Source organism: Peromyscus maniculatus, chromosome 3 (genome assembly GCF_049852395.1).
Source record: "Peromyscus maniculatus bairdii isolate BWxNUB_F1_BW_parent chromosome 3, HU_Pman_BW_mat_3.1, whole genome shotgun sequence".
Taxonomy (NCBI): domain Eukaryota; kingdom Metazoa; phylum Chordata; class Mammalia; order Rodentia; family Cricetidae; genus Peromyscus; species Peromyscus maniculatus.
Window position 1 is genome coordinate 47,519,276 of NC_134854.1, and position 21,783 is coordinate 47,541,058.

Genomic DNA, 21,783 nt, shown 5'->3' on the forward strand with positions numbered 1-21,783 from the left:
TCCTTATTCCATTTGACCTCATCTGGGCCTTGAGCCTATGGGATGGCACCACCTACATACAAGGCATATCTTTCTCACTTAGTTAATTCTCTCTGGTAATGTCCTTATAGAGATATGCAGAAATGTGCTTTATTAATTTGCTATGCACTTCTCAATTCAATCAAGTCAACAATCAATGTTAGCAATCATAACTACTTCTTGTGATCTTGTCACACAAGCACATCTCCTTAAGCTATAACACCCCACTCCTGGCTCTCAAAGTCCTCACACCCATCTCATCATGCAAAATACACATTACCCAGGAGCCTTAAAAATCTCAAAAATTCTAGGAATTCTGAAAAAGTCCCTAATTTAATATCTCCTCTGAAATACATGCTAAAATCTTAATTGTGAATCCTTGTAAAATCAAAAAAGAAACTATATACTTCCAGAATGCAATGAGATAACATAAATGCACATGCCCCCAAAGGCAGAAATAGTTTCATAGAAAGGATAATTGAGAGCAAAGTAAGAATAAAGCCCAGTGTAGCATACACACAATCCTATAGCTCTGAGTCCAGCATCTAGAATACACATTTGCATGACATAAACTCCCAAGGGCTTCAGTCACCTCAAACCTATATGCTCTTGCTATTTGTTACCCATATAACATCTCTTTTGTACTAGTTTCTCTCATTGTTTATGAGAGTTCTCATGTTACTTCTTGTTACAATCAAGATTGTTGGTTATCCAATACTAAGTGGTCAGACCTGAGATCATACATACACAGGTAACACCAGACAAACTGACCAACTGAGTAGGTTGTATTTATGTATTCAAGAATATGTGTGTGTATGCAACAATAATTATAGAAAAAGTCTATGAATTAGAGTGAAAGCAAAGGGGTACATGGAAGTATTGGAAGGAAGAAAGAGAAGAGAGTAAAAAATGTAATTTTAATTTCAAAAAATAAAAATGTAAAAGTATTATTCATCATGTTAACATTAATAATCTTTATGATCGTCATTATTAGACAAAAAGGAAGCACTCACCACTGATGCATGATCTAGCACCACCCCTGAATCTGTACTTTCCAATTCACTCTAAAAGACAATGATTTAAATTTATAATACTTAAAAAATTTTAAATTCTCACTTATGAGTATTACATGTACTTTGGTATTCACTCCAGGGTCAACAAAACTTAACAGCAATATTACTCTAACTCAGAACAGGAAGCCTAGCCTATACATCTCTAAAATGCTCTGGTCTTCTGTTTGTCCAAATGAAAAGCACACCAGGATCTGTCATCTAGCAAAAGAATTCTACCAGATAGCAACCAAGCATCCAAAGCTTTGTACTCTTCAATTCACAAAATGAATTTAATGCTTATTTAACAGCACAAGTTACGACTCCTCAAATTGGCCCAGGCATCAAAAACTATAAATGTACCATGCAATTTTCTTGCATATTTAAGTGTTTCTTTCCTTTTCTCTTGCTTGAAAGGAAAATGAATGCCAAAAAATTACTGAAATGGGAAAAAAATTTAAAGCATGCAACATTCAAAAATTTACAGTAATGGAGCAGTAATCTTATAATATACACTATAGTCACATAAAACATAATTTCAAAATAAAGATAATTTTATATCATTCCAGAGTGAGATTTTTAAATTTTCTAATCACCATAAATTAAAAATGTTGTCTTTTAAGGTGAATTTGAAAGTAGCTTTTATATGCTATGTGACTGCATGAGTCTCAAATAGAGGAACAAAGACAATCTTTGTTTTAGATTTTAATTGATTTTTTCACATTTTTTTTCTATAAAAACATTCAACAATATTTTTATCTCCGAGTTAATACAATTAACCTGTAAAAGAAGTCTCAATGCCCAGATTTACTTAACAGATTCTCCCAAGAATTGGAATAGAGGATTCCTTTACTCTCCAACCTGTAACTGTGTAGCTCACTGAAGAAAACTGTGTGTGGAAAAGATATCCAACCTGACTGCCACAGCAGCTAAGCTCCGGGAAGAACTTTAGCATCTACACCAGTAAAACCAAATGAACTCAGAATGTATTAAAATGGAGAATCGTAATGTACTTTTCTCCCTGTAACTGAAGAAGAGTCATGGGTTTGGCATTTGTTAAAAATAAATTTTCATGTAGAATGTACAATAAAGCTAATTGTGAGTGTATAGTGATGTGCTGTGGGTAGCAAAGGATGATAAACTTCTAAACGATTTATTGATTGACTGATAGGCTGAGAAATATGGAAACATACCCGTGAAGATGAAATGACTTGAACTCTTTTGAGTGATTTAATAAATTGATGTAGGATAGTTAATAAATAAATATGTTACCTGAATTACCCTGCATTGTCTCTTTAATTATGAAGTAAGATAGACTATATAGAAAAAATGTATATTGGATAAAAGAGCTGAATGAAAGTATAGGCAAAGTCTTAGCATTGTTTCTTTATTGCCTTTGGCTTATTTGGACACCAACAATGTTACAGGTAGATTTTCAATAAATTTCGTTGTTATAAACCAGGTTTAAGATAGATTGAAAACTGACAACTGAGTTATTTCTGATTTTTTTCAAGTACAGTCCTAATGGGATATGGAATAAATTAAATATTTTAAGTTGAGTCATACAGCAATATATCAGCTTCTATACTAAGTCTAGAAACAAGAGATGATTGAATACCCAAAACAGTGTTTCTATTTGTTTACCCATCCAGCCATTTGTTTTAAATTACAAATTTTAACCATCACCACACCAAATATCCCCAGGTGTGACGTGTAACAATATTTACTGCATTAGTCCCTAGCCACTAGGAACTCAGTCAGAACTTTACCTATGCACTCACTCCCAGACAGGTTGAATGCTGACAGGTACCTTGAGAGCTCAAAGTGTAGAGATAGACCAGTAAAGCCTTCGATTTAATGCCATTATTTTATTTAACACCCTTCAAAGATTTTAATCAGCCCTACAATGAAATTCAAGCTTTTTGGCATGGCTCACAACACCTTTCTTGATTAGTCCTCTGCATGTATTAGACTCTCACATGTCTTTGAAATCCTCAGTCCATGCCAACCCCTGAGTCCTAAATGTCTTCACCATATATCACTCACCATGTGAAAAACGTACACCAGCATTTCCATTTATGATTTCAGTGTCTCAAATCAAGAGTACATGAATGCATAACAACAAACCACACATAGAGCTGAGTACCCTCTCCCCTTTCTAGTGTTCTGGATTCATGTTCCTACAATCTTTAGGCATAGGACTCACCACATGCTTTGTTGTTTTGTTTTGTTTATCACTGGTTGCTTTTGCCTTATGTGCTTTGGAAAAGGATATCCAATGGTATGTTGTATAAAAGTGTGAACCATCTCATCCTGTCCTTCAGAGTGTCCCAGTTAACATCCTTTACTTAGAAGAGAGGAAGACAAATATAGGTAACTCTGGATGTGAAAATATTCCAGGGATTCAAACCAGAACATGGCATCCTGGATCCTGGGAATTATAATTAGCCTCCCCCCACACCCCGCTTGGTTACATTTTTGTTTATTGAATTGCGTGTGTTCATGTGTGAATGTGCCAGCTCATGTGTAGATAACAGAGGACAACTTGCAAGGGCTCGTTCTCCCTTTCTACCACGTGAGTGCTGGGTCTCAAACTCAAATAATAGAGGTTGACAAGTGTCTTTCCACTCCGAGCCATCTAAAAGTATCCCCTTCCCCCAATATTTTCACATGTTTCACTTTTGCATTGAGAATGTCCAAAACCCATGGCTGTCATTTGGTTTTTCTATCAAACTTAGGAGGATACTAGACATTTCCCCCAGAAGCTATAGGATGAGGAGAGGAGAGTTTTGGCACTTCTTTAATTCTTGGGGTGGTTCTCCTGTCTCCCCAGTGCTCAGGGAGGAAGGGGGTTTAGTAACCTGCACAGTCAGATTACCACTCTTTAAAGAAAAGCACAAGCCTGATGAAAATTGCCACTTGCCTAGACCTGGATGAAAAAGAGCGAGTTTGGGAGTCAACAGACAACACGTGCAAAATCAAGTTATTAAGTCCCAGAGATAGATTTGCTCTAGATGAACTGTTCTTAATATTTCCTTTGTGTAGCATAAATGCAGAGGAATGTTATTAATTGAATGAGGCCGATGATTTCCAAAAAAAGGGAAAAATCGTCAGTAATAAATGTGGCCCAGAGCTAAATTAAGACATCCTCTCAGTACCCTGGGCAGAGCATTTTTTCCGAACAGCTGGTTTCTGTTAATAGGCACATCCTTCCTGCAGAGCAGGCAGATCTGTAATCCCCATCATGCTTGCTGTGTAACTGCCCCAGAGCACATAATCACAGGGCACACTCCCGTTGCTTTACAAGGATATTTTTTCCTTTCAGAGTTGTCCTTTTGGGAGACGCACCATCTATTCTGTACTCCAGTTACAGGCCTTCCTTTAATTACAGTGCCTGATATTTATGGTGAGGTGAAGAAGATAAAGCCAAAGATGTGCAGTTGTCTGTTTAAAATATATGCACTCACAAATCTCCAAAATGTGAAAAGCTCCTTGAGCTGCTGAAGAAGCATATTTCATATAACAGAAGCATCTCTTCGTGCACAATTAGGAGATTCAAAAAACAGATGACGGCCATGATATAATCAGGATCGGAGGAGCTCGGAAAGGCACTGGGACAAGATGCTTGTCTGAGCATCTCTGCATGGCTTTACTGATCAAGAAGGAGCCTTAAGGAATTTTTAGTTTGTTCTTGATTCTATTTGTACTTTTGTTTTAGAAAAGCAATCACCATACTTGATGATGCACCAAGAAGAGCTGGTTCAGGGCTTTCCAAACCATGGACAAGTCCATCATTTGTCTAATTCATCTAGGAAAGAAGAGGCTAAATTCCAAGTTCATGCAGAATGTGTGATTTCCTGGAAGCAGGATGTGATATTACTTTTGACACATATGAAGATAAAGCTCATTTAAATGAAAAGTGTGGTGATATTGTGTTCCCCAATATACTGTGCACCTTAATAAACTTGTCTGGGGTCAGAGAACAGAACAGTCACTTGACAGACATAGAAGCCAGAAAAGGTGGCACACACACCTTTAATTCTAGCATTCTGGAGGCAGAGATCCATCTGCATCTCTGTGAGTTCTAAGCCACACTGGAAACAGCCAGGTATGGTGACACATGCCTTTAATCTTAGGAAGTGGTGGCAGGAGGTAGAAAGGTATATAAGGCATGAAAACCAGGAACTAGTGTCTGTTAAGCTTTTAGGCTTCTGACCAGGAGTTCAGCTGAGATTCATTCTGGATGAGGACACAGAGGCTTCCAGTTTGAGGAAATAGGATCAGCTGAGAAGTTGTGGAGGTGAGGTTAGCTGTGGCCTGTTATGTCTCTTATCTTTCAGCTTTCACCCCAATACCTGGCTCCAGGTTTGTTTTTATTAATAAGACCTTTTAAGATTCCTGTTACAGTAAGGTGAAAACTTCATTTGTTGAGAAGCAAAATAAGCCACATGTGGTATCAGTCTATAATGCCAACACTTGGAAGATGGTGACAGAAGAATCAGAAATTCAAGGCTAGCTTCTGCTACATCTTTTCTGACTAACCTGAGCTATATAAAACCCTATTGTACACAAAATAAATAATCATAAATGGGATGTCTCCACCAATTCCCTCACCTCAGGCTTTAGGGTCAAGAGTAGTCAAAGAGAGTCAGAGGGGATGGAGGACACCAAGGGAATGAGGCCTTCTAAACACAACAGGACTAGTGCACACACAAACTCACAAAAACAGAAGCAGCACATTCAGGACCTGCATATGGCTGTACTAGATGGAGTCTTAGAACTAAAAGGAGAAATGAACACATAGCTCTATCCCTAACTCAGAAGCTATCTCCTGTTGATAACTACTTGTAAATGAAAATTTAATTTCAGTGGGATAACAAACTAGTATTAAGGGTAGCCACATGCCCAACATTAGACAGACAACAGAAAATAAACTCAATGGCATCTTCAGAAGTTTCTTATCTTGTAATACCATGTCAGGGCCTTTTTTCCTTTTTTCTTTCTTTTCATTTAAAAAGTTATCTTCTTCATATTTTAATTCTACTTTTTTTGTACTTTTTATATTTTTTTAACTTTATGAGTTCTTTGATTATACATTACAGCTTCTGATTTTTTGTTTTCATGGAATTACTGAGTGTGCAAATGATTACTTCTCTGTGTCTTGGGCTTTTTCTTGGGTTCTCTTCCTTATGTTTGTTTGGTCATATTCAGATGTGTTTTGTGTTTTGCTTTGTTTTATCATATTATATTTTATTTTGTTATTATCCCTAGAGGCTTGCTTTTTTAAAAAAAAATCTTTCTTTGAAAATAGATCCTTTTCTTATACCATATATTTTATAGTTTGCTCTCCCTCTACTCCTCCCAGTTCCTCCCCAGATTCCCTCCCCTCCAGATCCACTGTCTTTCTGTCTCTCCTTAGAAAAGAACAGGCAAGCTGGGTGGTGCTAGTGTACACCTTTAATCCCAGCACTTGGAACACAGAAGCAGGTGGATCTCTGAGTTCCAGGCCAGCCTGGTCTACAGAGTAAGTTCCAGGACAGGCTCCAAACATACACAGAGAAACCCTGTCTCAAAAAAAAAAACCCAAAAAAACAGAGAGGGGGGGGGAGGAAGAGAACAGGCTTCTAAGAGATAACAAGATAACAAACATGACAAAATATATAATAAAATGAGGCAGAACGTTCCTACCAAAGTTGGACACAGCAATCCAACAGGAGGAAAAGAGTCCCAAGAGCAGGCACAAGAGTCAGAGACCCATTCATTCTCAAAGTCAGGAATCCCAAAAACTACTAAGCTAATAGCTATAATATATATGTAGAGGACCTGGTACAGACCTACATAGGCCTTGTGCTTCATGTTTCACTCTCTGTGAACTCATATGCACATTGCTTAGTTGATCCAGACAGTCTTGTTCTCCTAGTGTACTACATCCCCTCTGACTCTTATATTCTTTTTGCCTCCTTTTCTGCAGGATTCCCTGAGCTCTGAGGAGAGAGATCTGATAGAGACCTCCAGTCCAGACTCTCTCCACATGATGTCTGGATGTGAGTCTATGCATTTGTTCCCATCTACCAGCAGAGGAAGAGGAAGCCTCTCTGGTGATAACTAGATAAGGCACTGATCTATGAGTCTAACAGTGTATAATCATGAATCATTTAATTGATTTTCTTGACCAATCTTGTTTGGTTTTACCCTAGGTCTCTGAGCTATCTAGTCTCTGGTTATTGGTTACCAAAACAGTGTCAGGTATGGGTTCCTTCTTGGGGCATTGCAGACATTGGTTGGCTACTCGCACAAGTTCTGTACCACCACTGAACTAGAATATTTTTCAAGCAGGACAGATTGTAAGTCTAAGGTTTTGTGGCTGTATTGGTGTTCACATTTCACTTTCAGTAACCTACAGAGTAACTTCCCACGCCAAAGAGACTAGAATGTAGTGTTGAATATTCCATGTAGGCACCTGCTCAGCTTCTCCATATTCAACAAGTTGTATAGTTGTTGTCCTAAGCAATAGGGCCCCATTATCAGTTTTTGGAGAGCAACCCATTGTCTTAGCATAAGCCTGGATTGTTTGGAGAATTTCCACAGCATACTCTTGGCCAACAACTCAATTAAATGCAACCTGGTTCCTACTCTGTAAGGCTTGCCTGGCTAGAAGGGATGGCCACTTGAGATTCTGTACCCCACATTATTAGGAATCCTTATTTAGGATCACTTTCATAGATTCCAGGAAGTATCTGCTACACTAGGTTTCCATTTCACCCCCTAAATGCCTGCCTCCCAATTCCAACCATCTTTCCCTACACTCCCTCTATCAGATCAGCTCTCCTCACATCCTGATCCTATCCCCACCTGCCCACAGTCCACCATTAAAATATATTGTTTCCCCTTCCCATAGAATCTATGCATCCCTGTCCCCAGAACCATCCTCTTTACCTAATCCCTCTAAATCAATGAATTGTAGCTTTGTTATCATTTACTTAATGGCTAATATCCACTTGTAAATAAATACATTAAATACTTTTCTTTCTGGGTCTGGGTTACCTCACTCAGGCTGATTTTTTCTAGTTCCATCCATTTACTTGCAAATTTCATAATGTCATTTTTTCAATGGCTCAGTATTATTCCACTGTATAAATGTATCATATTTTCTCTATCCATTCTTCTGTTGATGAGCATCTAGTTTGTTTACAATTTCTGGGTATTATGAATAAAGTCACAATGAATATGGTTGAGCAAGTATCCTTGTGGTAGGATGGAGTGTTCTTTGGGTACAAATCCAAGAGTAATATAGTTGGGTCTTAAGGCAGATCAATTCCAAACTTTCTGAGAAATTGCCATATTGATTTCCATAGTGGCTGTCCAAGGTTGTACTCCCACCAGCAGTGGAAGAGTGTTTCCCTTGCTTCAAATCCTTGACAGCATGAGCTGTCATTTGTGTTATTGACCTTAGACATTCTGACAGGTGTAAAATGGAATACCAAAGTAGTTTTGATTTGCATTTCCATGATATTTCCCTGATGACTAAGGATGTTGGACATTTACTTTTAGTGTTCCTCAGCCATTTGAGATTCCTCTATTGAGAATTCTCTATTTAGATCTGTACTCCATTTTTATTACATTATTTGTTTTTATTTTTTTTGAAATCTAGTTTGTTGAGTTCTGTATATATTTTGGATATTACTTCTATATCAGATGTGGAGTTGGTAAAAATATTTTCCCATTTGTTGGAACACAGTCAAAGGACCCATGGTGAACAATACCTTGGGGAACTGTAAAAGAGACTCCAAGGGAAAAGACAGAGGGCCTTTTACCTCAGGGGAATTTTGTTCTCTGGATTTTTCTTGGATGTGATTTCATGCCTCTTGTGAGAAATATTTACATTCAATTAATAAGATATGTTTATTCTTGTTGGATGTCAAAACATAACTATAAAACCTGATCTAGTCAGTGTACCCTGAACCTGGATGTGGCATTCTGTCTTGCTTTAGTGATTTCCCAGAAATAATCTATAGTCTGTGTCAGACAATTGTGTTTGAATTGGTCTGTCCTGAGAAAGTTCTGGGAAAAGGCTGCATTATGTATATTTATCATGTGCTTAATGACATTTATTTACATGTTTTTCAGATCATGTTTTTATGAATTCAAACAACCTTCCTTAGATCACTGCTTTCTTTGTTTCAGTAGTGTATAAAAGTACACTGAAACTGAAGTAAGGTTTTCTACAACATTCGACTGTAGTCCACCTCATTCTTTCAGGTCTCAGATCCCAGATCTAGCAGACAAGATCTGCACAGGATGGCAAAAGTCAACATCATTCTGTAAGGTGTCACTTTATCCAATTAATGGTATCTTTTGCCTTACATAAACTTTTCAGTTTCATCTATTAATTGTTGATTTTACTGCCTGCTCTATAAGGGTTCTGTTCAGAAGCTGTCTACTGTACCAATGTATTCTTAGCTATTCTCCACTTTCTCTGCTAACAAATTCAGAGTATCTGGTTTTATGGTGAGGTCTTTCATGCACTTGGACTTGAGTTTTGTGCAGGGTGATGAATATGTATCTATTTGCATTCTTCTACATGCCAACATCCGTTTGACCAGCACAGTTTGTTGAAGATGCTGTCATTTTTTTCCAGTGTGTATTTCTAGGTTATTTATTAAAAACCAGGTGTCCATATATGTTTGGATTTATGTCTTTGTCTTCAATTCTATTCCATTGATTGATGTGTCTCTTTTTATGCCAATGCTATGTGGTTTTTATTACTATAGCTCTATAGTGCAACTTGGAATCAGGAATGATGTTACCTCCAACAGATCATTTATTGCTCATTATTGTTTTAGCTACCCTGGGTTTGTTTGTTTGTTTGTTTGTTTGTTTGTCCATATGAAATTGATAATTGTCCTTTCAAGGTCGGTAAAGAATTTTGTGGAAGTTTTGATTGGGATTGAACTGAATCTGCAGATTGCTTTTGGGAGGATAGCAATTTTTACTGTGTCAATCCTACAAATCCATGAGCATGGGAGATCTTTCCATCTTCTTCAATTTCTTCCTTCAAAGACTTGAAGTTTTTTTCATACAAATCACTTGCTTAGTTAGGTTTACCCTAAGATATTTTGTATTATTTGAACCTATTGTGAAAAGTGTTGTTTCTCTGATTTCTTTCTCATCCTGTTTGTCATTTGTATATAAAAGGGCTACTGATTGTTTTGAGTTAATGTTGTATCCTGCCACTTCACTGAAAGTGTTTAACAGATGTAGGAATTCCCTGGTGAAATGTTTAGGTCACGTGTATACTATCATATCATCTACAAATAATGATACTTTGTCTTCTTCCTTTCCAATTTGTGTTCCCTTAATCTCCATCAGATATTTTATTGATCTAGTTAAAACTTCAAGTACTGTATTGAAATAATATGGAGAGAGTGGACAATGTTGACTTGTTCCTGATTTGAGTGGAACTGCTTAGAGTTTCTTTCTATTTAATTTGATGTTGGCTATAGGCTTTCTACAAACTGCCTTTATTATGTTCAGGTATGTCCCTTGTATCACTAATCTCTCCAGGACTTTTATCATGAAGGAGTGTTGGATTTTGTCAAAGGCTTTTTCAGCATCTAATGAGATGACCATTTTTTTCTTTTAGTTTGATTATATGGTGGATTGCATTTATTGATTATAATATATTGAAAATCACTGCAACACTGGGATGAAGTCTATATGATCATGCTCGATGATCTTTTTGATATATTCTTGGAATTGCTTTGCAAGTATTCTATTGGTTATTTTTACATCTGTGTTCATAAGGGAAATTGGTCTATAATTCTCCATTGAGACTTTAAGAGGTTTGGATATCAGAGTAAGTGTGGCAACATAAAATTAACTGGGCAATGTTCATTCTGTTTCTATATTGGGTAATAATTTAAGGCATGTGGGCAATACCTATTCTTTGAAACTCTAGTTGATTTCTGTACTCGAACCATATGGCCCTGGCATTATTATTATTATTTTTTGGTTGGAAGACTTTTAATGACTGCTTCTATTTCACTATGTGTTATAGATCTATTTAAATTGTTTATCTGACCTTGATTTAACATTGATAAATGGTGTCTATCAAGAAAAATTATCCATTTCTTTTAGATTTTCCAATTTGGTGGACTACAAGTTTTTAAAGTATGTCCTCATGATTCTTTGTATTTCCTTGTTGTCTATTGTTATATCCCCTTTTCATTTCTGATTTTGTTAATTTTTATAGTCTCTCTTTGTCTTTTAGTTTGGATAAGGGTTTGTCTATTTTGTTGATTTTCTCAAAGAACCAACTCTTCATTTCATTGAGTATTTATAATGTTCTCTTTGTTTCCATTTTATTGATTTCAGCTCTTGGTTTGATTATTTTTTGCAATCTACTCCTCTTGGATGTAACTACTTCTTTTTGTTCTAGAGCTGTGGTTCTCAGCTTATTATCATGACCCATTGGCAAACCTCTATCTCCAAAAGTATTTACAATACAATTCATAACAGTAGCAAATTACAGTTATGCAGTAGCAATGGATTTTATTATTTTAAAATAATAATTTTATTATTGGGGATCACCACATGAGGAACTATATTAAAGGGTTCCTTCATTAGGACAGTTGAGAACTTAGCACTGTTAAGTTGCTAATATGATATCCCTCCATTTTTTATGTAAGCCATGGTAGTTTGAATGTGATTGGCCCTTATATTCTCATAGACAATGGCACTATTAAGAGATGTGGTTTTGTTGGAGTGGATATGGCCTTGGGGAAAGTGTGCCACTGTGGAGGTGGGCTTTAAGGTTTTCTATGTTCAGGATACTACCCAGTGTCTCAGTTGACTTCTTGTTGCCTGCAAGATGCAGGACTCTCAGCTACTACTCTAGTGACTCATCTGCTTGCATGCTGCCATGCTCCCCATCATGATAAACATGGATTGAACCACTGAAACTGTAAATGAGCCACCCCAATTAAATGTTTTCATTTATAAGAGTTGCTATGGCCATGGTGTCTCTTCACAGCAATAGAAACCCTAACCCTAAGAGAAAAGTAGTTAGTGCTGCGAACTTTCCTCTTAGCCCTGCTTTTATTGTGTCCGGTAAGTTTGGGTATGCTGTGAATTCATTTTCATTGAATTCTAGAAAGTCTTTAATTTATGTATTTCTGTATTGACACATTTTCCTTCAGTAGAGAGTTGTTCAGTTTCCATGACTTTGTAAGCTTCCTGTTGCTGCTGTTATCCTGCTTTAATCTGTGGTGGTCTGATAGGATACAGGAAGTAATTTCAATTTTCTTCTATCTGTTGACACTTGTTTTGTGTCCAAGTATGTCATGAATTTTTGAGAAAGTTCCATGAGGTACAGAGTAGAAGATACAATCTTTTGTGTTTGGGTGAAATGTTCTGTAAATGTATGTTAAGTCTCTTTGGTTTATAGTGTCTGTTAACTCCAGTATTCCTGTTTTGTTTTTGTCTGGATGACCAGTTTATTGGTGACAGTGGGATATCAAAGTCACTCACTAACATTGTGTGTGGATCAATACATGACTTAAGCTCTAGTAGTGTTTCTTTTACAAACTTGGGTGCCATTGTGTTTGATGTATAGATATTTTGAATTGAAATGCTATGATATTGGATTTTCCTTTAATAAGTATGCAGTGTCCTTTCTCATTGATTTTTACTAGTTTTGCTTTGCAGTCTACTTTATTATTAAAAGCTACACCAGATTGCTTCTTGCATCCATTTGCTTGGAATATCTTTTTCCAACTCTTTACCCTGGGTTAATGTCTATCCTTGATGTCGAGGTGTGTTTCTTGAATACAGCAGAATGATGGATGCTGTTTTCTCAACCATTCTGTTATTCTCTGTCTTTTAATTAGGGAATCAAGACCATTGATGTGGAGTGATCTCAGTGAACAATGATTGATGATTCCTATTGTATTTGTGATGGCGGTGGTATTTTTTGTGGTGCTGTTGCAAATGCTTCTGCTGCTGCCGCTGCTGCTGCTGCTGCTGCTGCTGCTGCGGCTGCTGCTGCTGGTGGTGGTGATGGTGGTGGTGGTGGGTGTTTCCCTTCTTTTAGTTTTGCTTCTGTGAGTTTATGTACTGCTTTTATGGGTATAGCTGACCTCTTTACATTGAAGTTTTCCTTCTAGCACCTACTGTAGGGCTAGAATTATAGATAGATATTATTTAAATTTGATTTTATCATGGAATATCTTATTTTCTCCATCTATGGTAATTGAAAGTTTTGCTGGTTATAGTAGTCTAGACTGGCATCTGTGGTTGCTTAGAGTCTCCAGGACATCTGTTCAGGCTCTCCTGACTTTTAAATTTTTCTTTGAGAAGTGAGGGGTAGTTCTAACAGGTCTGCTGTTATGTGTTACTTGGTCTTTTTCTCTTGCAGTTTTTAATATCCTTTCTTTGTTCCTTATTTTTAGTGTTTTATTATATGGTGATGGTTATTTCTTTTCTGGTCCAATGTATTGGCTGTGTGCTTCTTACACCTTTACAGTCATTTCCTTCTTTAGGTTAGAACATTTTTCTTCCATGATTTTGTTGAAGACATTTTCTGGGCCCTTTGAGCTGGGTTTCTTCACCTTCCTCCATGGCTATTATTATTATTATGTTTGGTCTTTTCATAGTCTCCCTGGATGTCCCATAGATTTTCTGGATGTTTCGTGTCAGGAGATTTTTGGATTTCACATTTTCTTTGGCTGATGCATCCATTTCTTCTACTGTGTATTTAATGCCTCTCTCTTCCATCTCTTGTATTCTTATGATGAAGTTTACCTCCACAGTTCCAGTTAAATTTCTAAATATTCAGTTTATATTTTCTTTATTGATCCTATTTCCATTTTCAGGTCCTCAACAGTTTTATTCATTTCTTTCAACTGTTTTTATTTCTTTGGATTTCTTTAAGAGTTTTATTCATTCCCTTCATTTTTTTCTGTTCATATTTTCTTGGGTTTCTTTAACGTCTTTATTTATTTACTCTTTAAGGACCTCCTCCATCTTGATATAGTTGACTTTAAGGTCATTTTGTTGTGCTTCAGCTGTGTTGGATTATTCAGGGCCTGCTCTGGTATGTCAGCTGAGCTCTAGTGGAGACATATTACCCTGGCTGTTATTGATGGTGTTCTTATACTATCATCTAGGCTTCTGGGCTTGGGAAAATTATATGACTAGGTTCTGACTTCTGGATTTGTCTTTGTTGGGTGGTGTTTTGTTCTTTTGTTTCTGTTTCCTCTCTGTATTTTCAGAGTGTAGTGGCTGTGTTGCCAATTTTCCTGGCCTTCTCAGATGGTATGTTCACAAGTAATGCCTCCTAGTGTTAGAGGCTGGGATACTGGGATCAGTTGGTGGAAGGAAGATGGAAGGAGAGGGTCTTTGTGGTCCATTGAGGATGTGGTCAGAAAGGAAAGAAGACACAGCAGGTTTCCTGCTACAGAGCTGGGGATGAGACTGGGGGGATTGGATCTCAAGAGCAGTAGAAGATCTCAAGAAGTAGTAGATGGGTCTGCCTTCAGCCTACTTGCTGCCCTGGGAAAAGGGGCCCTTGGGTTATCACGGGGTGGTCGCTGAAGCTGGGGTCTAGAGCAAAGCAACAAAGTGAGAGAGAAATGTTGGAAGGGAAAGATCTGTAGGATTCACATGGGATGGAAGCAGAGGTGAGGGCAGGGAAGACTGCGGAGGGTGTTCTGCTACAGATCTGGTGATGAGACTAGGGAATAGGGTGTGGAGGAGCAGAGGGTGGGGGAGAGAAGGTCTACTGGCAGCCTACCTGGTTTTCTGGCAGCAATGGCCTGTGGTTTAGCAGAAGTTGTCTGTTGGGTTTGGGAGCTGGAATACAACTATGAGTGGGGCAAGGGAGGTTAGGAGGGGATAGTCTGTGGGCAGGAGGGAGAGGGAGGCTGCAACTGGTGGTCCCTTGAAGTACTAGGAAGGAGAGTGAGGGATTAGACCTAGGGAAATAGAGAGAGAAGAGGTCTGCTGCCTGCTTGTTTTGTAATGAGAGACAGAAAGGGGGTGGGTATGGATGGCAGGGAAGGTGGAAAAGAGGGGAAACTAATCGGGATATATTATATGAAAAATATCCCTTTTCAATATAAGAAAAATAATTTTAAAACTGTAAAAAAAAGATGTAATCATAATTTTTTTCAATCAGAATACCTGCAGACATTAGAAAACAGTGTAAATGATGCCAGGAAGAGGTGTACATCAGAAGAACATGCATATTGGTAAAACTGGGACAGGTTGATTGGAAGATAGCTTTACTCTCTACCCACTCTGGATGAAACAACTTCAAGTGAAGAAGTCCTTAGGGCACAAGTCGAATACAGGTGCTCTGGCAATGAGAGCCTACCATGTAGTGAGTATCCACAAGCACACCACCTATATCCTTCCTGATTGTACTGGAAAGCCATCACGTTGTTGTTGATATGTTTATTTTAGAAGAAACCAAACCAGCATGTCTTTACCAGGTGAGTCCTATGAAATTTGCCTACAAATTATGTTTAAAGTAATTCTATTAAAGCACTGCTGTCTGTTGTTGTTTATTTTATTTCACTCTTTGAGGGGCCTGCCACCCTGCTCCCAAATAAATACATGGAGTCTTCTTCTTACTGGCTTCCGCTTAACTTTAATGCCTGGCTTTAGCTTGGCTTATTTCTAGCCAGCTTTCCTTTTTTTTTTTTTTAAGATTTATTTATTTATTATGTATACAGTGTTCTGTCTGCACATATCCCTGCAAGCCAGAAGAGGGTGCCAGATCTCATTACAGATGGTTGTGAGCCACCATGTGGTTGCTGGGAATTGAACTCAGGACCTTTGGAAGAGCAAGCAGTGCTCTTAACCTCTGAGCCATCTCTCCAGCCCCAGCTTTTCTTAATTTAAATTATCACATCCATCTTTTGCCTCTGGGCTTTTAGCTTTCTTTATTCTATATTACCTTTCTTTACTTTTTTCTCCACGGCTTCCTGTGTAGCTGGTTGGCTGGCTCCTGGACGCCACTTCTCCTTCTCCTTTTCTTGGCCCTCAATCTTCTCTCCCCAGATTTCTCCTCCTGTTTATTTCCTCTGCCTGCCAGCCCCACCTATCTTTTCTCCTGCCTTGCTATTGGCCATTCAGCTCTTTATTAGAACAATCAGGTGTTTTAGACAGGCAAAGTAACACAGCTTCACAGAGTTAAACAAATGCAACATAAAAGAGTGCCACACATCTTTGTATCAATGAACAAGTACTCCACACTGTAAACAAATGTAACACATCTTTAATATTCTACAACAGATGTCATCAGGCACAGTGGTACATATCAGGAGTCCCAACCCTCACAGAGAGGTCAAGACAGGAAGATCTTAGGTTCTAGGACAGCCTATGCTCCATAGCAAGTTTAGGCTGTCTGGGCCATGTAATATTATTTTGACACACACACACACACACACACACACACACACACACACACACACACACACATATATATATATATATATATATATATATATATATATATATGAAAGGCGTCACTGTGGTCACTATGTTATTTGTCACTAAGTAATTTATTGCTCTATGTTTGGAATGACCTAAATATCCTCATTGTAAGATCTGAAGCCTGGGAACTTATCTTCATGGAATTTCCTTTGTATCAGTGAATTAGAAAACAGAAGATGGAGGTGTTAGAGGAAGAAAAATGGTATTGGGGTAAAAGTGCTTGTTGCACAAACCACAAGGACCTGAGTTAAAATCCCCATAACCCATGTAAAAGCAGGCTGCATAGCACAAGCATCTGTAATACCAGCAATCCTATAGAGAGATTAGGATGGAGAGAGGAGAACCTCTACAACCTCACAGGCCTGCTAGCCTGACATTTGCAGCAGAGAAACAGCAAGGAGACCCCGGCTCAAAATAAAGTGGAAGGCATGGACCAACAACCAGAGATTTCCTTTCAGTCACACGCATACTCTGGCATGCACATACCCTCATTCACACATAAATATAATCACATGTACACACACAAAAAAAAACCCTAAAATTTTATTAAAAGAAGCATTTATCAAGCATGATAGAAATGGTTTTAAAAATAATCTTAGCCTCCTATCTACTATATTTCAAGTCTGAAGATAATACATTTAGTGCATATAACACAAAATATGCCAAGTAAGAGCATGCCCACATTCATGAGAAGGCAAAAATGAATTATATACTTGACCTTTCAATTAAAATGTTAAAGATATTCATAATACTAGTAATATAGCAAGATACTCTTTAAAATCAAAGATAAATAAAACACATAACAACCAAGAAGAGCAGAAAAAAAATAAATTGCTTCAACCTGAGTAGGCTATAAATTCTCCTTCTTCTGAAATTTATTGAGAAGAAAAAATGTATTGTTAAGAATATTCAGCCACATAAAGTTGAAATATTTTATTCTTCAGTTTATGGACCAATTTCTTAAATAAAATGTTAATGTCAAATGCCATCATTGATAAATTCACCCAAATATTTAAAGAATAAACAGTTGGAATTGAAATAGAAGCTGAAAAATATTTATAAACCTTTCAGAAAGACTTTAAAGAAAGTAAGGTATAACAATAATTGGACATTTGGGGCTTGAGATGCATTAGCTATTTAGCATGCATGGGATGCTGAGTTCAATACATAGCACTATAATTTTTAAATTATTTATTAAAATTTGGGGATATTAATAGATCCACAACACTACAAATATTTAAAAGATACAATTAATGTGTGTGAATTAAGCTTGAAAATTTAGATGAAATGGGACCGTACCTAGAGGATGTGATTCAAAATTTCTAAGACGAATGTGAGTGAAGAATCTGAACTATTCCTTATTTATAATTATAAAGTTTTCTCATGAAAGCTCCAGGACAAATGGTTTCACCAGTGAATTACAGCAACCTTGGAAAAAATTAATCAAGACTTACCAGAACAAAAATGATACTTCTCAAAATATTAAAGATTTGATGACACAATGTGAACACTAAAAGTGGGGTGGACACAGACAGGAATATTAAGCAAAATACCCCTAAAATTTTCAAAAATGCAAAAGTAATATAGATGGATAATTGTATACAAAAGTGACCCTTAAAAATTCTACTAGGAAATTCCAACAGCTGATAAATGCTTTCAGGAAAGCAGCAAGATACAAAAATTAATTCACACAAAAATCAGTAGCCATCCTACATACAAAGGGCAAAGAGACTGTGAGAAAAGTTAGGGAAGCAATACAATTCACAATATCCCACCAAAACATAAGTATCTTGGGATAACTCTAACCAAGCAAATAAAAGATTTATATAATAAAAACTTTAAGACACTGAAGAAAGAAATTGAAGAAGATATTAGAAGATGGAAAAATCTCCAATGCTCACTGACTGGTAGGATTAACATAGTAAAAATAGTTATTCTATCAAAAGCAATATAGAAATTCAATACAATCACCATCAAAATTCCAACACAATTATTCACAGAATTAAAAAAAACAATTTGCATCTTCATAGGGAAACACACACAAACACAAACAAATGAACAAACAAAGCAAACAAAACAAAATAGCTAAAACATACTGAAAAATAAAATAAGTGTTGGAGGTATCATCACCATCCCTGATTTCAAGTTGTACTATAGAGCTATTGTAATAAACCAAAACAAAACACTGTGGTATTGGCACAAAAACAGACACATTGACCAATGGAATTAAATTGAAGAACCAGACACAAATACATACACCTATGGACACTGGATTTTTATAAATAAGCCAGAAATACACACTGGGAAAAAAGGCATCATCTTCAGCAAATGGTTATCTGCATGTTGAAGGTTGCAGATAGATACATATTTATCATCCTGTACAAAACTCAACTCCAAATGTATCAAAGACCTCAACATAAAACCAGATACAGTGAATATGATAGAAGAGAAAGTAGAAAATAGTCCTGACTGATTGGCACTGGAAAGAATTTTCTGAATGCAACACTGTTAGCACAGGCACCAGGAACAACAGCCAATGAATACAGCTTCATGAAGATGCAAAGCTTCTATACGGCAAAGGACACATCACTCACTCAAAGCAACAGCCTACAGAATAGAAAAATATTTTTACCAACTACACATCTGATAGAAGACTAACATCCAAAATATATAAAGAACTAAAAAAAAACCCTGAACATCAAGAAAATGAATAACCCAATTTAAAAAAATGAGGCACATATCTAAACAGTGTATTCTCAAAAGGGGAAACAAAAATGGCTCTGAAACACTTAAAGAAATGTTGAACATCCATAGTCATCAGGAAAATGAAAATCAAGGCTACTTTGAGATTTCATCTTACACTTGTCAGAATGGATAAAATCAATAAACCAAAGATGTTTATACTGGAGAGGGTGTGGAGCAAGAGGAACTTCCCATTGATATTGGGAAGTCAAACATGAACAGCTACTATGAAAATCAGTGTGATAGTTCCTCACGAAGCTGGGGATGTGTCTACATCAAGATCTAGCTATACCACTCTTGGGCATATACCCTAAGGACACTTCATTATATCACAGAAATATTTGCACAAAAGTGTTCATTGCTGCTCTACTAATATTATCCTGGAATTTGAAACAACCTAGATGGCTTTCAATTGATGAATGGATAAAAAAATGTGGTATATTTACACAATAGAATATTACTCCTCAGTTAAAAAAAAAGAAATCCATAAGTAAATGGATGGAACTAGAAATAAATCATCCTGAGTAAAGGTAGCCTGGACCCAGAAAGACAAATGTGGTGTGTATTCACTTATATGTGGATATTAGGTGTTAAGTCTTCAATAAGCAGAATACAATCCATAGAACCATGAAAGTTAGGTGTAAAGTAAAGGTTTGGGTGACGGGGAGAATTGGAAACCCTAGAAAGAGGAAATAGAATAGATAGTTATGGACGGATGGGAGGGGGTCTTGAATAAGAGAATCAAATGAGGAGGATAGGGAAGAGGAGGTGAGAGAGGAAAGAAGGAGAGGGAGAATTAAAATGAGGGCCACTTGTAGGATAGTATGGGAAGCTAATACAGTAGAAGTTTCCTAAAATATATCTATATATGAAGGTGATCTCAAAGGAATTGCCAAATAACAGGGGAGACACGGCCCCAAATGGACATCTTTTGTCACCAAATGAAGCTTCCAATTACATTTATGGATTACATCTAATTAAGTTGTTGGCTAAAAGGGTCACCTGGGAACCTCCAAACCAGTCAGGCTGTTGACAAAGCTATTGGTTGCTCTCCACAAATAGATGATAAATCTCTATTGCTAAAAACAATAACTACACAACTCATTGAACACACTAGAAGTGCCTACCTAGAGTCTTTACCCCTACTGACAATTGTTCATGGTACTAGAAGGTACTCTGCATGCTACAAGGAGAAAGGTAAACACAACCCAGCTACAAACCCTTTTACCTACAGTGGTGACCTGCCTGCAAGATGTATTGGTGCAATAGTGGCATGAAGCTTGTGGAGTAACCAACCAGTATTTGGTGGGATTTGAGGCCCACTGCAGGAGACAGAATCCATCCCTCAACACTGCTCAGGTAGCCAAAAGCCTAAGACTAGATAGGTCAAGTCTTTTAGGAGGAAAACTAAATGCTACTGTTCTGCTAAAGGAAATTAGCAGGCAAAGGATTCCTAAGGACATTCTGCTATACTCATAGGTCAATGTTTTGCTCAGCCGTAATCAGAGATGCTTCCTCCTACAGTAGAAGGGAATACATAGAGACCCACAGTTGGACATTGTGCAGAGAGTGAAAGACCTTAGAACCCCTCTGTCATAAGTGGGATGTCTCCATCAATATTCTCCCCCAGAGACCTCACTGAAGAGGAGGCAGAAAGATTGTAAGAGCCAGAATGGATAGAGGACATCAAAGGAAACAAGGCCTTCTAAACACAGCAGGACAGATGCACATATGAACTCACAGAGACTGTAACAGCATGCACAGGGCCTGCACAGGGCTGGGCCTGTTGGAGTTATAATGCTGAGAGAGGAAGTGGACACAAACCAAATCAGAAATCCCGAAGCTATCTCCAATTGACAACCACAGGCAAAAGAAAAGTTAGCTTTCTCTAACATAGTCTCATAGGGTATACAAGCCACTCTTAAGGCCAGACCCCATGCCCAGTAGAAAATGATTAACACAAATTAACTCAATGGAATTTTGGAGGTTTTTTTGTTTGTTTGTTGATGGTTGGTTAGTTTCTGTTTTATTTTGCTTTTTACTTGTTTTATAATGTCTTGTCTCAACAATTTTTTCTTATCCTATACATCTTTTTCTTATATATTAGATATTCTCATTTTGTGTTTATGAGGGATTTCTGTGTGTGCCAAGGTGTGTGTCTCTATTTCTATGTATATTTCCTGTGCTTTTTCTGTTTCTTTGTTTTGTCTTATTCAATTTTGTTTGGTTTTATTTCATTTTATTTAGTTATTTTTCATTTATTTTAGATGTCTGCTTGTTTTCTAATGATAGAGAGCAAAAACAAGTATATGGGTGAGTGGGGAGGCTTTGGGAGGACTTGGGTGAGGGGGAACAATAATAATAATATATTGTGTGGGAAAAAATTCGATTTAAAAATTGGATTTACCCCAGGAATACAATGTGGCTTTTGTTTTCCCAAAATTCAATGTGAGGAACTCAGCAGATGGCCTAGTGG